The sequence below is a fragment of the Microtus ochrogaster genome, chromosome 8, assembly GCF_000317375.1.
Source record: "Microtus ochrogaster isolate Prairie Vole_2 chromosome 8, MicOch1.0, whole genome shotgun sequence".
Taxonomy (NCBI): Eukaryota; Metazoa; Chordata; class Mammalia; order Rodentia; family Cricetidae; genus Microtus; species Microtus ochrogaster.
The window spans coordinates 44,328,317-44,345,802 of NC_022015.1; positions in this window are offsets into that span (position 1 = coordinate 44,328,317).

The following is a 17,486-nucleotide window of genomic DNA, read 5'->3' on the forward strand; positions in this document are numbered from 1 at the left end:
AACCTACTCAGTCTGTATAATGTTAATCATATGTGTGTTTTCAGGGCTGGTGGTTTAGCACTAAGCAATCATTTGGAGTGCTCTTCCCTGGTGAAAACCACTTCTATTCCCAGCTTTTCTCAGCTGCCTCTAGTTCATTGTGGAGGGTTGAAGTTTTATAAGCTTTTCCTTGACCTCATGATTTTAAGTGCTGCAGATATAAGATAAACTTCTAGTTCTAGTTTCAAAAATAAATATATTTGAAAGTTTTTTTCTACTTATTAAAAAACTAGATCACTATGATCTTCACATATATTGTCTAAGAAAAACACTAGTTTTTCACTTTGGGATTACCTATATCAGATTCGGCAATAGAGTTTGTTTCCACTGGTTCCCTTTTAGATTGAAAAGTAATACTAAATAAGACAGAAGTTTTAATCTAAGAAGCCCCACAGATTGCAGTTTGTTCAAGTATAGAAATCTAGTAGTCTCTAGATGGTCTAAAAGACTCTACATCCTGAGGCAGCATCTCCTTCCTATATGGCCTATGAAATGTTGACCTGCCCTGAGTATCTCAAAAGCTGTCTCACTACCTCCTGTTAACCTCTGACAACCTGCTGCGACTGGATAGCCCCAGAGCTACCAAGCTAACCCTGTGATGGAGATAACATAGGAAAAACTTCAGCCTGTGCTGAAATTTATCTTTGAAAAAGGAATTAAATAGAAATACAAGTATGCATAAACAATAATATAATGAAATTCAAATACCAAAGAAATGTAACTTGAGTCAAGGAAATACCAAAAGCTGGCAAACCATTAGTGAAAGACACATGCAAGCTTTATGGATTCATGTCTATAAGAACAGGTATTTGGCATAGGCCACTCATGAAATTCAGTGTTTTTCATATCATTTATTTTACTGTAAATATCTGCTGTATAAAATAAGACCTTACCATAGATTGGAAAGCAAACTTGTAGTTTCTACTTCTGTTCTCTCTGACTACCTGTGAATTTTGTATCAAATGACAGCACCAGATAGTCTAAACCTTCTGTGGTAGAAGGTCCTACGTGACCAGCGTTTCCTGTGCTTCCTATTCCCATTGTCCAGTGTGAGCTGCTGGATAAATAGAGCTTATTGCTATTGATTACTTGTACTTGAACTAAACACACTGTGACAGGTTGGATCTAAAGAACCATCACATCAATAAAAGCTTCTAAAGTTCACCATAGTACCATGAGGGAAAATGTCTAAATCAACCTCATCTTCAAGTAACCAGGATTTCCTGGTCCTACAAAGGAAAACTATAAGTACTAATGGACTTTCTCAGCATCATGTAGGATACTCTGCATGCAGTGCAGTACCATCAACATGCACAAAGAGGAAGGCAAAATAGGAAGACTCATTCCTCTGTTTGGCTACTGCAACTCAATTTTTCAAAATAAAACAATATATATGGTGTTCCAGCAGTAATGCAAAAGCTTAATGTCACTGTACTAATTACAGTTCATAGGAGCTACCATAACTAACACTAAATTCTCTCTGTTCTCTTTAAAATTCTGTGAACACACATGAATGTTCACAAATACAGAAATAGTTTTCCATTGTATTTGGCAATCTCTAGTTTGTGTCTAGTCTAGCTAGCTAGAAACCAAGGTACTTTCCCCAAAAGTATGTAAAAACTATGACTAATCAATGTCAATTTTCATTCCTATTTTTAAGAGTGTCATTGTTGTTGCTGTTTTAACACACAGTCTAGAAAGGTTTCTAGGATATCTATAATTTGTACACCTCAGGACTTAGCTCTTAAGGTCTAGCCTCCTATCTAGGCTATCAAGCCTCAATCTCTCCACTTTTTCCAATTGAACCTCAGATCATTCCTGGAATAACACAGCCATTAGGCTGTATAACGATGAGAATAAGCAAGTGGGCCATACATTCACACTGCTTGGGTTCAGGCAACTGACTAGCAGGAAAACTTCAGACAAGGTGCTTCATTTATTGGGCATCTAAATCCTGACTTATAGAGTAATCATAATAAATAGCAAATGGTATATCCACTTACTGTTATTATTGGGAAAACAGTAAGTGTCAAATTGATGCTATCCTGCTCTGTAGGGAACACTGAGCAGCAGCCTGTTTTGTTTGAGTGTCTGCTGGAGCCATGTGCAAGAGAGTCAGTGCTCAATGTGCCACATGGCTGGTGAACCAATCCTGAAAAGGGTGGACTGGTCCCCATGTTCAGGTGCCAGATGATGACAGAAGTTACAAAAAAATCCCTTAATAGTTCAGAGTTATGTATAATAAAGGGTTATTCATTTAGGGGTAGACTAACAGATCACAGTTCTAGATCAGAGGCCCCTTCACGAAAGAGGAACAGGAACTGAATCCAGGAGCCAAAAGCAAGAGAGCGAGTGTACACTTTACAACTGCATTTAAAGTATAAGACACCACGTCCAAGTGGGCCGTCATCTTAATGGTTATTGGCTGAAGGAGCTTCCACAGTAAAGAGTTAGGAAATCATGTCCAATTAGAAAATTTGTGGTTCCTTGGTTTTACAAATAAAGCTTTGGAAAAACAGAGCCATGTTAGCTATTGCGTTGTCTCTTTCATATATTTTATACTATGAAGACAGAATTACTTATATAGAGACTGGCTGGCATACAGAACTGAGAATATTTGATATCTGATCTTTACAGACTCCATTTTCAAGCCCCAGTAAGAAAAGTTTAAATACATGGACCTTAGACATCAAGATGTTCTTCAATAGTTCAGGAGGACATAACATGAGTTATCTTTATAAATTCTGAGTTTTGATTCTACATTATAAAAATGTCTGTTTTCCTTCCTAAACTAGCAGTGTTTTTATTATTTTCTCATCTGCCTTTATGAAGGCTCTTATAGTATAAAGATGTCTTTACTAACTTCTCTTTTTCTTGGTTTAAAGTACTCATCTCATCACTGTTGTGGTCATTTGCCCACTGCAGCACTGCAATCTTTGACCTAGTCAACTAGAGGTTTGCCTCATGTGCTACCTCTTAGTTGCAGTGACTCAGAATCATGTCACTTTTCCTTGAAAGAGTTTCTCGTACTGAAGTACCAATACTCAACAACAGGAGTATCTAAAACTATGGAATACTTAAATTGATGAGCTGGAACAGAAAGTAAAGGGACACTATTTAGCCTCATCAGTATGTGCCAAACCCTGGGATGCCTTAACCAGAGTTTTAACTACCTATCCAGTCATTTCCTTGGAAAGACCATCTGTCACAAAGTGCCCTAAGGTAGTCAAAGAATATACATGGGAACCAATACATATAAGCAATCTAAAAGAAATTAAACAAGCAACAGTATTTATGGACTACACTCACATTTTATTAGGGAAATGGTAAAAGTGTGGGCTTTGAGCAATAAGCCTTTCCCATCTGGTTGGAAATCCCATATCACCTCTTTTTTTTATGTTTGAAAAAAGGAAGGCTTTAACTTTAATATAGTAAAATTACATATAACAAAACAGGTATCAAGCATAAATTGCAATTACAGTATTTATATCTACTTTATCTTTTACCATAATTAACAAATCTATATCTACTTTCTATCAATTCTTCAACTCCATCAAAGACTCCAGAAGAATATAATATTACCTAAGTAAACAGGAGGTGCACTGTAAGCAACTTCCAAAACTCTAGAATTGACAGAGACATCTTGTTGTCTGGACAGTCACTCAATGTTCTTCTGTACTATTGGGCATCCATCTTCAGCCTACAGGCCCATATTTATCCATCAGGCTTTTCCATGAATCAGGAAATTTCAAGAACAGTTCCACCAATATTGGCAGTTTTCAGTCATTTTCTTTTCTCAGTTTAATCTACAATTGTCTGTACTCTGTTTAAAGAATTTATTTTTTTATAAATCATTTACTTAATTTTTATAACTCTCTATACTCATTTTATTCTGTCTTTTTAAGCCTACGTACATTTATTCAACACTGTGACCCATTTAGAGGTCTCATATGTCTGAATCTGTCCTGTGTATCTGTAATTATTTACTGTCCAGGAGCACTTCTTAAAATGCTAAGTGCTTCTTTTTTTTTTTTTAATCTGACATCATACTTTATTACATGTGTAACTTACAGAGGAAAAGACTCTTTTTTTTTCCCTGAATCTGTTTTTATTTTTTAAATTTATTTATTTATTAAGGATTTCTGCCTCCTCCCTGCCACCGCCTCCCATTTCCCTCCCTCTCCCTCATCAAGTCCCTCTCCCTCATCAGCTCGAAGAGCATTCAGGGTTCGTGCTTCTTAAAAACTTAAGCTGTGCCATTGCTAAAGGAAATACAGTACTGACTACTTGCCCTACCCAGTCCACCATGGCTGAGCTGCTTGCTGCCTCTGAAAGCCAGGCACAAGGCCCCATCTCTAGGTACACAGCTGGTCCATGTTGCCACCAAGCAAGCCATAGCATGTTGCTATCAAACCCCATTCTAATGCTCGGTCTCCTGGAAGAGCCAGAGAGCTGGCATTTCAAAATGGTGCAGCTATTTTCTTTTGCTACTGCTGAATCAGGAAAACCTCTCTTAAAGGAGCCTCAGCATGCCACCAGCAAAATGCTGGCTACCAAGAAGCCATGCTTAACTCTGTCCTTTTGTGCCTAGGATTCTTTTCCAATCTTTCTCAGGTTTTATGTAAATATTTTCCTCTACCATATTGTGGTGCCAATCTGTTATAAGGAACTGGGGCTGCTTGTTGGTTCATGGCTACTCAGCCCCAAAATAAAAACACAGAAACTATATTATTTAAAATACTGCTTGGCCCATTAGTTCTAGCTTTATATTGGCAAATCTTATATAAATTTTTAACCTTTCTATTTATCTGTATATTGCCAGGTGGCTGTGGTTCACCAGGTAAAGTTCTATCTGGCTCCAGCGAGCTACATGGCTTCTCTCTGACTCCCAGCATTCACTTTAGTACTCCCCACCTACCTCTATTCTCTATGCAGACCCAAGACAGTTTTCTTCATTCATTAATGGTAATCACAGCATACAGAGGAAATTCCACATCAGTTGGTAATTAGTTGCTTAATCTCTATGAGTTTGTGTATTTACTATAGATTTGTTTGATGTCAATTTTACATTTTTTTGCAATAGTCAAACATGATACAAGAGATGTTTCCAAACTTTTTGAAATTTTAAGTGTGTGTATGTGTATGTGTGTGTGTGTGTGTGTGGGCATGTGTGAGACATGGTGTTGTTGATGAGTGCTGTTGTATTCCTTGGTATTTTGGTTGAATATTTTTATAGACATATGTGCAGTTCATTTGATATATGATGTCAATTAATGCTGATATTCTCTTTCACTTTTTATGCAGATATAATGACTATTGGAGAACATGGCATATTAAAATCATCAGTATTACAGAATGGACTTTAATCATTGTCTTTTCATTCAGTAGTCATATTTTATAAAATTGGGCTCACTAGATTTTGTGAATGCATGTTTTGGATAGACATAGGTACTTGGTTAACTCTTCTCTTGGTTAGAATGAAGTGTCATACTTTATCTCTTTTGACCACTTATAGTTTGTAGTCTGTCTTGTCAGATATTAGTGTAGAAATGGCTGCTTATTTCTTGGTCCCATTTGATTGGAGTATTTCAGCTCATCCTTTCATAGTAAGAATGTATCTATTGTTAAAGCTGTGCTTTTTATAGAACACAGATAGGTGGATTAGTTTCTTGGCCCATAAAATAAGCCTATGTCTCTTTATTGGAAAATTTAGAAGCCATTAAATAATTTAAATTATTATTGAAATGTTTTAATTGTACTAATCCTGTTGTTGATTTTTGGCCACATTGTGCTCTTTATGGTACTTTGTATTTCTTTCCATAATTTCTCTGCTTTATTCATTCCTCTCTTCAACTCAAAATATTGATTCCTATATTTTTTAGGTTTGTTTTCCTAATGTAAAATTTTAGGCTATTAATTTCTTGGAAATATTTTCTTTCTCCTTCTATTGTGGTAGATCATTTTACTTAATATATTAGTCTATTTTACTTAATATATTGCCTATCATAGTCTTTATGACTTGGAGTAAATTGCTCCAGACTCTTCTGGCTTGCAAAGGTGAAACACTGTCTATTATTTCTCATTTTATGCAACTTGAGTCTTTTTAAAATTTTTTTTCCATTCAAAAACTTACACTTCCTCTCCTCCTCCCATTTGCCTCCCGCTCCCCCACTCACCCTCCTCCATCCCCCTCCCTCCTTAAGAGAGGGCAGGGAATCCCACCCTGTGGGAAGTCCAAGACCCTCCCCCCTACATCCAGGCCTAGGAAGCTTTGCATCCAAACAGACTAGGGTCCCAAAAAGCCAGTACATGCAGTAGAAACAAGTCCCAGTGCCTTTAACAATGGCTTCTCTGTCAGCCCCCATTGTCAGCCACATTCAGAGAGTCTGGTTTGACCTCATGCTCATTCAGTCCCTGTCCAGCTGGATTTGATGAGCTCCCATTAGAACAGGCACGCTGTCTCAGTGGGTGGACCAACCCCTCGCGGTCCAGACTTCCTTGCTCATCTTTTCCCTCCTTCTGCTCTTCAACTGGACCTTGGTTGTTCAGTCTGTTGCTCTGATGAGGGTCTCTGTCTCTATCTCCATCTGTCACCATCACCGGATGAAGATTCTATGGTGATATTCCAGATAATCATCAGTGTGATAGTGGGGCAAGGTCAGTTCAGGCACCCTCTGCTCTGCTGCCCAAGGACCTGGCTGGGGACATCCCCGTGGACACCTGGGATCCCCTCTAGAGTCAAGTCTCTTGCCAGCCCTAAAATGGCTCCCTTAATGTAGATATCTTCTTCCCTGCTCCTGTATCTGCCCTTCCTCTATCTCCACCCTCCCACTCCCACAAGCTCTCTCCAGTCTTTCCTTTCTCCCTTCTCTCACCCCGTCTCCCTTTCCCCAACCCCCACCCCCCCCCCCCATGCTTCCAACTTTTGCCCAGCAATCGTTTTTTTTTTTGTTTTGTTTTTTTTTTTTTTTTTTTTTTGTTTGGTTTTTTGTGACAGGGTTTCTCCATAGCTTTTTGGTTCCTGTCCTGGAACTAGCTCTTGTAGACCAGGCAGGCCTCGAACTCACAGAGATCCGCCTGCCTCTGCCTCCCGAGTGCTGGGATTAAAGGCGTGCGCCACCACCGCCCGGCAATTGCCCAGCAATCTTGTTTGCTTCCAATTTCCAGGAGGATCTACATATGTTTTTCTTTGGGTTCACCTTGTTATTTGGCTTCTCTAGGCTTGCAAACTATAGGCTTAATGTCCTTTGTTTATGAGTCTTTTTCTATTGCAGCTTCTAATACACTTCCTTCGTTTTGTGTATGTTGTGTTTTAACTATGATAAGTCATGGGAATTTTCTTTTCTGGTCTTTACTATCTGGTGTTCTGTGTGCTTCTATGTGTATGGGAGTGTTTGGGGAAGTTTTTCTCTATGGATCTTGTTGAATATCTATATGTGAGACCTGGACTAGATATGATGGGTTTTGGAGAAGTTCTGGATAGGAGGCTTAGAAAAACTCAGCATGTTAGAACCTGGAGGATGAATGAGACTATCTTGATTACATTAGTCGAGGTGGGAAGACTCACCCACTGTGTGGTGTACCAGTTCCAGAATGAGATCCTAATAATGAGGACCTGCATGGATTCAGTACTCGTTGCTTTTTTTTGTGGTTATGCTGTACCAGTTGTTGAAATCTCCTGCCGCCTTAATTTCTTCACCATGACAGATGGTACCCCTGAACTGTTAGCCATCAAAACCCTTCCTCCCTTAAGATGCTTTTGTCAGGATAACAAGAAATCATTAATGAAGACAGTGGTCTCAATTTAAAGATAGATTTTGCCTCATGCGAACAATGAAGCACTGCCATCTTTCTCTAAATTCCATGTGGTTAGCATTCCTTTTTTTTTTATTTGATGATCCTATTCAATCGCTGTCTTAGATATTTGCACCTGGTGCTCTTTCTGCATGGACTGTGCTACCATTCTTCTTCCTTGGTATACCCATTTCTAATCCACCTTTCTAATCAACCTGTCCAAGTCAGCCTAACCTGTACTTTCATGGCTTTTTTCATAGGTCATGTATCTTTGACAATTTTATAGTCATTTGTGGGGTCATCTGACAAAAAAAAAATCTTTCCTACACTGAGACAGTTTCTAAACTTCTTTATTATTGCAATTTCAAAATGGGTTCTTTGTGGAATTTTATGTAGTGTAACATTTAGTAGCATCTCTGACCTCTACTAACCTCTACCACAAGAGACCAGAAGCATACCTCTTTTGAGCTGTGACAATTTAAACTCTTACTCAATAGGAGTGCATGTTCTGTTAGGGAAGAAGGCCTATCTTATTTTTGAATGACTATCCCGGACTGAAAACCTTATAAAGAGATACTGTACTGGTCGTTTCTCATCTACTCATTTTTATCATCTGTCTTTCTCTATTTTCTCTGTGCCCCAAGAGGCTGACTCATAAGAATTACATCACTAGTCTCCTTTGTCTAATGGGTTAAACTGAACGTGACTTTGAGAGAGATTCTGAGAAGACTCAAGGACAAAAAACAAGTAAGATGGAGGTATTTATGCTGCTTTCATTGGGTCACCATAGTCTGACTGCAAACTTACGTGAAATGCCATGGTCCTATTTTGATTTATGTTCTATTACTGTGATGAAATACTCTTGAATAACACAACAGAAGAAAAAAAAAGGATTTATTTCAGAGAGCAGTTCTAGGTTACAGTACCTAGTGTTGGAGAATTTAAGGGATCGGGAGCCTCGGAGCAGCTAATATTCCCTTCTCAATCAGAAGAGAACAGTTATGAAAGTATGCATGTTTGTGTCCATCCCACTTGTCTCTATTTATACAGCGTAGATCCCAATCACAACTACAAAATCACACACATTTTATCATCCTGTATCTATACACTACTTTTAAAACTTATGAGGTATTTTTTGTCTTAGAGGTTGCTTTCAACTTAATGATTGTTCACAGAAAGTGATTACCACAGTCAGACACATACATACATTATTCTGAGTCAAGGGAATAGAAAAGTACATAGACAATATTAAAGCTATACTCTTTGCTTGCTTTGTAAAATCTGAAAACCTGGGAAAATCAAGGTTTAGTAAGATTGGTTTACAATGCTTTCTTAAAGGCAAGTTAAACCTTAAAGAAACTTATTATATGGTAAGATAGAAAGGCTAAGTACATAGTTTTAAATTATTTCAAGATGCCTTACTAGCTTGATTATAGGGTTTTTCAAAATTTCAATCTCTTTTAAAGAAAAAGATAATTTCTGGAACAGGTGTTACCACAATGAATCATCTTTTCAACCCATCAGCTAGCTTTTTAAATAGCTTTGTGTCACCTGCCTAGGAATGGTGCTGCCCACAGTGGGATACACCTTCCTACCTCAATTGCCAATCAATAATATCTCTCAGAGGCATATCCACAAGCGTTCTGGTCTAGGCAGTTCCTCAAAGTTTTCATTTTATATGACTTTAGGATGTATCAAAATAATAATTAAAGTTAAATTCTAGAAATGACAAAGACATCTGATTGCCTGGACAGTCACCCAAAGTTCTTCTGTAATATTCGGGCATCCATATGCAGCTTATAGGCTGTCAGATTTTTCAGTGAAGCAGGAAATTTGAAAGACTATTTGCTTATAGTGGCAAAGTACATCAGTCAATATACAAAAAAAAAACTTAAACATAAGTAGAAACATATAAACTGGTCTGCAGGCATATGGTTCCTTAGGCAGCTGGATGGAGTCTCCCAGACTCTTCCCTCCTTTTCCTGTATCTCTACTTGGCCCTGTTCTACCTTGCTCTAGGACAAGTCAGCTTTGTTTGTCAACCAATGAGAGCAACACATATTCATAGCATACAGAAAGACACCTCACATCATTATTGGGAAAGGGGGCTTCATTGGAATGGGTATGGTCTTGCTGGAAGAAGCATGTCACTTTGGAAGTAGGCTTTGAGGTTTCCTATGCGCAGGCTATCCTAAGTGACACAGTTTACTTCCTGTTGCCTGCAGATCAAAATGTAAGATTATTAGCTCCTTCATTAGCATTATCTCTGCCTGTATGCCTCATGTCCCACCATGATGATAGTGGATTAAACCTCTAAAACTTAAACTACCCCCCAAAAGTTTTACTTTATAAGAATTTCCATGGCCATTGTCTCACTCTACAGTAATAGAAACCCTAACTGAATCACTCCACATCCTTCCCAGTATAAGCTGGCACTTGTGTTATTGGTCTTAGTCATTCCGAGAGGCATAAGACAGAATCTCAAAGTACTTTTGATTTACACTTTACATAGATCTTTTGTATCAATAATATCTTCAAGACTTTTACAATGAGGGGATGTTGGATTTTGTCAAAGGCTTTTTGGAATCTAAGGAGATGATTATGTGAGTTTTTAATTTCAGTTTGTTTATATGGTATGGGTTCCCAGGCCAGATAATGGATAATAGTGCTTTGCCCATGCTCTGGACATCTCTCAGAGACAACGAGAGTGAGGTTGTTTCATACCCAAATCAGGCTTGGGCTTATTCAGCATCACATAGATAAAAGGCATGACATAATAAAGCCAGTCAAGTTTCTGTTCCCACCACATCATAGGGAACTGGCTTCTCATAAATCATCTGACTGACAGGCTGCTATTCTGACTGATGTGCTTGGAGCATCCCACCTCTGCTGCAGTATTTCCTCTCTTGATCTCTTTCCTCCACTACCCCCTTGACTCTGTATAAACTATCCCCACCATTTCATAAACAAGCCACCCTCCAAAACAGTCCCCCAGGTCTTCTGTACTCACTGCCACCCAAGACCTTGCTCCCAGTTCCTCTATATCTTGGGACAGCCTGTGCAGAACAGTTGATCAAAATTAGGGGACCCACAATATGGTAGATTACATTGACACACTTTCATATGTTGATCTGTCCCTGAATCACTTGGAAGAAGTCTATCAGATCATTGTGAATGATCTTCTTGATATATTCTTGGATTCAGTTGGCAAGTATTTCATTGACTATTTTCCCATCTATATTAATATGGGAAATTCATCTGTATTTTTCTTTCTTTGTTGAACCTTTATGTGGTTTGAGTATTGGGTTGACTGTGGCATGATAAAATGATTTTAGCAGTGTTTCTTTTGCTTGTATTTTGTGGGTTAATTTGAAGAGTATTGGAGTTAATTCTTCTTTGATAGGCTGGAGGAATTCAGCATTAAAGCTATCTGGCCAGTAACTAATGAAAGCAGATGCAGTGACCCACAGCCAAACACTGGGCTGAGCTCCTGGAGTTCCATTGAAGAGGGGGAGGAGGGATCATATGAACAAGGTAGGGTCAAGAGCTTGATAGGGAAAACCACAGAGACAGCCGATCCAAGATAGTGGGAGTTCACAGACTATGGACTGGGGAATCTGCATGGAGCCAAACTAGACTCCCTGAAGGTGGGTGACAGTTATGTGACTTGAAATATTGGTAGGGTCCCTGGCAGTTGCACCAGGACCTGTCCCAGTTGCATGAACTGGCATTTTGGAATCCATTTGCCATGGTGGGATGACTTACTCAGCCTTGATACTGAGATGGAGAGGGGCTTGTTATGTCAGATCGTGGTGACTCTCCAAGGAAGGCTTTACTCACTCTAGGAGTAAATGACAGATGGGAAGGGAGAGAGGTGGAGGTGGGAGAAAGGGTGGGAGGGGGAATAGAGATTGGTATGTAAAATGACAAGTATTTTTTTAAGAAAATATATGAAAAGAAAAAAAGATTTCCAAGAAACATAAGATTTAGAAATCTAATCTGTAACTACAAGTGACTAATTATAATTTAAAAATATGATAAAGAAAACATCTTCCCCTGGTCTTTTTATGGATGGGAGATTTTTAATAACTGCTCTTATTTCCTTTGGGGTTATAGGTGTATTTAAGCTGTTTTCTCTTCTTGATTTAACTTTGGTAAGTGGTATGTATTAAGAAAATTACTCATTTCTTTTAGATTTCCCAATTTCATGGAGTACAGATTTTAAAACTTACCCATATGATTCTCCAAATTTCCTCATTTTTCTGCTGCTATGCTTTTCTTTCTGTTTCTGATTTTGTTAATTTAGATATTTGCTATCTTTTAGTTAGTTTGGATAAGGGTTTGTCTATCCTGTTGATTTTCTCAAAGAACCTACTTGTTGTTTCATTGATTTTTTGTATTATTCTCTTTGTTTCTATTTTATTGATTTCAGCTTTCATTTTTATTATTTCTTCTGTCTACTCCCATGGGTGTACTTACTTTTTTGTTCTAAAGCTTTCCAGTGTGCTGTTAAGTTGGTAATATTTCTAAACTCTCTTCAGTTTTTTTTAAAGGTAGGTACTTGGTGTTATGACCTTTACTCTTAGTGCCACTTTCATTGTGTCCTATAGGTTTAGGTATGCTATGCACTGGTTTTCTTTGAACTATAGGAATTTTTTATTTCTCGTTTCTGTCTTTGCCCATTTTTCATTCAGTAGAGACTTGATCAGTTTCCATGAGTTTGTAGGCTTTCGGTTCTTTGTGTTGTTGAATTCTAGCTTTAATCCATAGTGATCTGATAAGATGCAAGGGGTCATTTCAATTTTCTTGTATCTGTTGAGACTTCTAAGTATGTGGTCAATTTTGGAGCAAGTTCCATAAGGTGATGAGAAGATATGTTTTTATTTGTTTCTGTGAAATGTGGTATCTGTTAGATACGTTTGGTTTATCATGACAGTTAGATCCCGTATTTCTCTGTTTAGGGTTTGGCTGGATGACCTGTCAATTGCTGAGAGTAAGGTATTGAATTTTCACACTATCATGTGTGAAGGTCGATGCATGATTTAAAATTCAGTAACATTTCTTTTACAAATGTTGGTGCCCTTGAGTTAGATGCATAGATTTTTAAGAATTGAAGTTATTTTGGTGGATTTTTTCTTTGATGAGTATGAAGTGTCTTTCCTTAATACTAGTTTGAAGTCTATTTTGTTAGATATTAGAATAACTAAACCATTATGCTTAGGTCAATTTGCTTGGAAAATCCTTTTCAAACTCTTTACTCTTTTATTTATTTATTTATTTTGATGCTGGGCTGTGTTTCTTGTATGCAGCGGCAAGTCGGATTGTTTTATTTTATCCATTCTGTTAGTCTGTCTTTTTATTGGGGAACTGATATGGAGATCTATCAATGAATAATGATGACTATTTTCTGTTGTTTTTGTTGTTGGTGGTGGTGATGGTGGTGTTTGTGTGTGTCTGTGTTCATGTGTATGTACCTTCTTTGAGTTTTACTGATGTGAGGTTATCTATTGACTGTGTTTTCATGGGTATAGTTTACATCCTGGAATTTTCTTTGTAATATCTTATGTAAGGCTGGACTTTTATGTAGATGTTTTATAAATTTGACTTCATCACAGAATATCCTGTTTTCTCCATCTAAGGTGATTGAAAATTTTGCTGCACATAGTAGTCTAGAATGGCATTTGTGGTCTCTCAGATACTGTAGTATATCTGCCTATGCCGTTTTGGTTTTTAGAGTCTCCATTGAGAATTCGAGTGGAATTCTAATAGGTCTGCCTCATATGTTAGCTGCTTTTTTTCCCTTATAGTTTTTAATGCTCTTTTTTTGTTCAGTGTTTTCATTATTGTGGGGTGAGGGAACTTCCTTTTATAATCCTATCTATTTAGTGCTTTGTATGCGTCTTATATCTTTATGGGCATCTCTTTCTTTAGGTTATGAAATTTTTCTTCTATGATTTTGTTGAAAATATTTTCTGGGCAGTTGAGCTGCTATTCTTTCTTTCTTTTTTCCCTATTATTCTTAAGTTTTATCTTTTTATAGTGGTTCAGATTTTTTGGATGTTTTCTATAAAAAATTTCTTATATTTAACATTTTCTTTGACCGATGAATCTATTTCCTCTATCATATCTTCAATGCCCGAGATTCTTTCTTTCATCTCTTGTATTCTGTTATTGATGTGTGCCTATGTAGCACTTGCTCACTCACCTATATTTTCCATTTCCAAAATTCCCTAAATTTTCATTTGATTTATTTATTCTATTTCTATTTTTAGGTCTGAAACCGTTTTATTTGTACTCTGCCCAAGTTGAGGGTTGAAGTTCTGGCAGCTTTCATTATTTCTGATTCTGGTGGCCAATGTGGCCTATTTCTACAGAGTTTCCACCCAAGTTGGGGGTTGTAATATGGCAATGAGGAGGGGATAGAGATTTGGGATAGCATCAGAATAAGGCACACTCAGAAAGTGCAAATGGTATGCATGTGAGGAATTTACCTGTTCTTCTGACAGGCCATATCCTGTTTTTGATCTGCCAGAGTTGGGTGCTGGTCTTCTGACAGGCTTTATCTATTCTGGAATAAGAGGTATCTGCCTGAGGAAACCCAAAGTGTCTCAAACATATCACTGTTAAACCATAAAGTTTTAATTCCTTGTCCCCAAAATCTCATGTTAATAATATAAAATACCATATAACTTAAGAATTTTTACATCCTTTAAAAATTCCAAAAGTTTGAGCTTGGTGATGGTGTGATGTGAATTCTAGATACACACACACAAAAAAATAAACAGAGTAGCACAGCTTCTTGCTCTGTTTGCTGGCAGAAAGCAGAGACATGGCTTTTTTTGGAGATAAAATGGGAGTTTTTAATTACAGATTCAAATGAAACACTAAATATCAGTTTATCATATATTCATACTTCAAAGTTTACATTTAACAGCTGTAGAAAACCTTCAGTTAGAGAATTAATCTTTAAAGACATATGTCCCAATGAAATTAAATCTAGAACATATAATTTAAACTGACAACCAGTGAGATAGACACCATATTTATTTATTTTATTTTATTCACCCACACACTGAGACAATAGGGCAGATCTATTGGGAACTCACCAAGGCCAGCTGGACTGGGTCTAAAAAAGCATGGGATAAAATCGAACTCTCTGAACATGGCAGACAATGAGGGCTACTGAGAAGCCAAGAACAATGGCACTGGGTTTTGATCCTACTGCATGTACTGGCTTTGTGGGAACCTAGGCTGTTTGGGTGCTCACCTTCCTAGACATGGATGGAGGGGGGAGGACCTTGGACTTCCCACAGGTCAGGGAATCTTGACTGCTCTTAGGGCTGGAGAGGGAGGGTGAGGGGAGCGGAGGAAGGAGAGGGAAATGGGAGACGGAGGCGGGGAGGAGGCAGAAATTTTTAATAAAGAGACATGGCTTTTTAAAGAGGTTTTCTGATGCAGGTTTAGCAGGGAAAGAAGTGCCTTTCAAAATGGCGGCTTCCTGGTTCATGCCATCAGCATGAATTCTGGCTCTTTCAGGAGGCCAAGCACTTGACTGGGGTTTGTGGGCAGCTTATTGCATCATGGGCCAAATGATTACCAGAGTTGAGGTGGTGAGCGTGGCTACCACAGGGTAGTCTGAGAGGCAGTAAATGAACTTCTGCCATATTGGACTGGGTAGAGCCAAAAGGCAAAGTGACCTGAGCCCAAGGGATGCTGCTTAGCATTTTAAGAAGTAGTCCTGATCAGAAAAATGATCATAGATATACAATAAAGACAAATTCAGATTTAAAAGACCTCTAAATGGGTCACAGTGTGTTTAAAAATGTACATAGGCTTGGGAGAGAGAAGAAAAAGAACATAGTTATAAAAGGAAGCAAATGGTTATAAAAATAAAACAAAGTCTTTAGAGAGACAAAGTACAGACAATCATTGATTAAAAATAAAGAAAAATAAGCCACATAAAGATGGAATATACACAGAGTCTGGATTTTATTATATATTATTGTGTTTTCTTTAATTTTTGACTGTAAATGACCTAAGTATGGAGAGACATTTCATTGTATGAGCTGCTAACCTAAAACAATATATATTTTTTAAAGGTATCTGGACTTCAATATTTGGGTCTAAGAATTTATTACTTTGAAAATAGGTTCTTCTTTTGTTTCCACAGAGGATGAGAACCTGTGGATTCCTTCCAGAATAATGTGATCAAGAACCCCTGAAAGGTCACCATGAATAACCCCCAAAATACTTAGCCCAACAAAAATCTGTAAGCAGTTTGGAGAGAACTACACCCCAAATTCCCTAAATATTGTTTATAAATGTTTGTTTATATTTAAAGGGGGATATGCTATAGAGATGGATACCTTGCATTGGTATGGATTTTGGTCTATTGATACCAACTTTAGATCAATTTTATTATATGCATATTTCTGCTCTTGATTAAGACATTGTGTTTGTACAGCTCATTTAAAAATGTAATGTAAAATTAAAAAATATAGGTAAGTAGATAGTCATCTATAATAGTCAAGCTTGTAGTCATATTAGTTAGGTTTTCTAAATGTACAGAGATACATTTCAGATGGATAGTTATTCTTCAAACCTCTCAAGGATGAACAAAATATGGCTTTTAATTTTTTTTAAGTACTTAACTTTTCATGACAATGAGACACATCTGCTCCTGGAAGCAACAATCTACTTTAGGAGGATGACAGGCATCAAAGTTCTCATGGAGTTTGTTAGCCATTTGGGAACGAAACTGCTCTAGCCTGAACTGTTTGAATGGATTGCAGGACCCACAGAAAAATGACTGCTGAAGCTGCCTAAGGAAAGTAAGACAGTTCTTTTGGTTCCTGCTTCATAAAAGAGTCTGAAGACATTCTGCAGGATACAGAAGAAATTTCGGTGACTTTCCAGGTAGTGAGATGGGAATCAAGTATTCAGCTGATAAGAAAACTAAAGACCAAATGAAAACAAGAAGGATAGCTCTGGCTAATGAGCACAGATCCAAAAGCTCTTTTAAAAAAGCTTCCAAACTGAATTCAAGGACACATCAAAAAGATACTCCATCATAATAAAGTCAGTTTCACCTCAGAAATTCAGGGATGGTTTGATATATACATAAATCAATAAATGTAATCTATCACATGAGTAGATTCAAATACAAAAACCATATGATCACCTCACTAAATGCAGAAAAGGTTGTTGACAAAATCCAACATTTCTTCATGACAGAAATCCAAAGAATCTAGGAATACAGAGGACAAATCTCAACATAATAAAGGTGATATACAACTACATAACTATTTTCATGCTTAATAGATATAAGTTCAATGCATTTTCACCTAATGCAGAAGCAAAACAAAGATGCCCATTCTCTCCATTCTTGTTCAATGCAGTATTCAAATTCTTAGAGCTATAAACAAGTGATGGGGAAAGGTAACACAAATAGAAAAAAAGTCAAATTATCCTTATTTTAAATGGTATAATTTTATACATAAAAGATATCAAAGACAGGTTGGAGAGATGACTCATAATTAAAAACACTTGGTGCCATTGCAGAGGACTAAGGGCCTATATAGCTCCAGTTCCTGGGATCTGTCACCCCCTTGTGGCCTCATTGGATATCAGGCATACACTAACATGCATGCAGG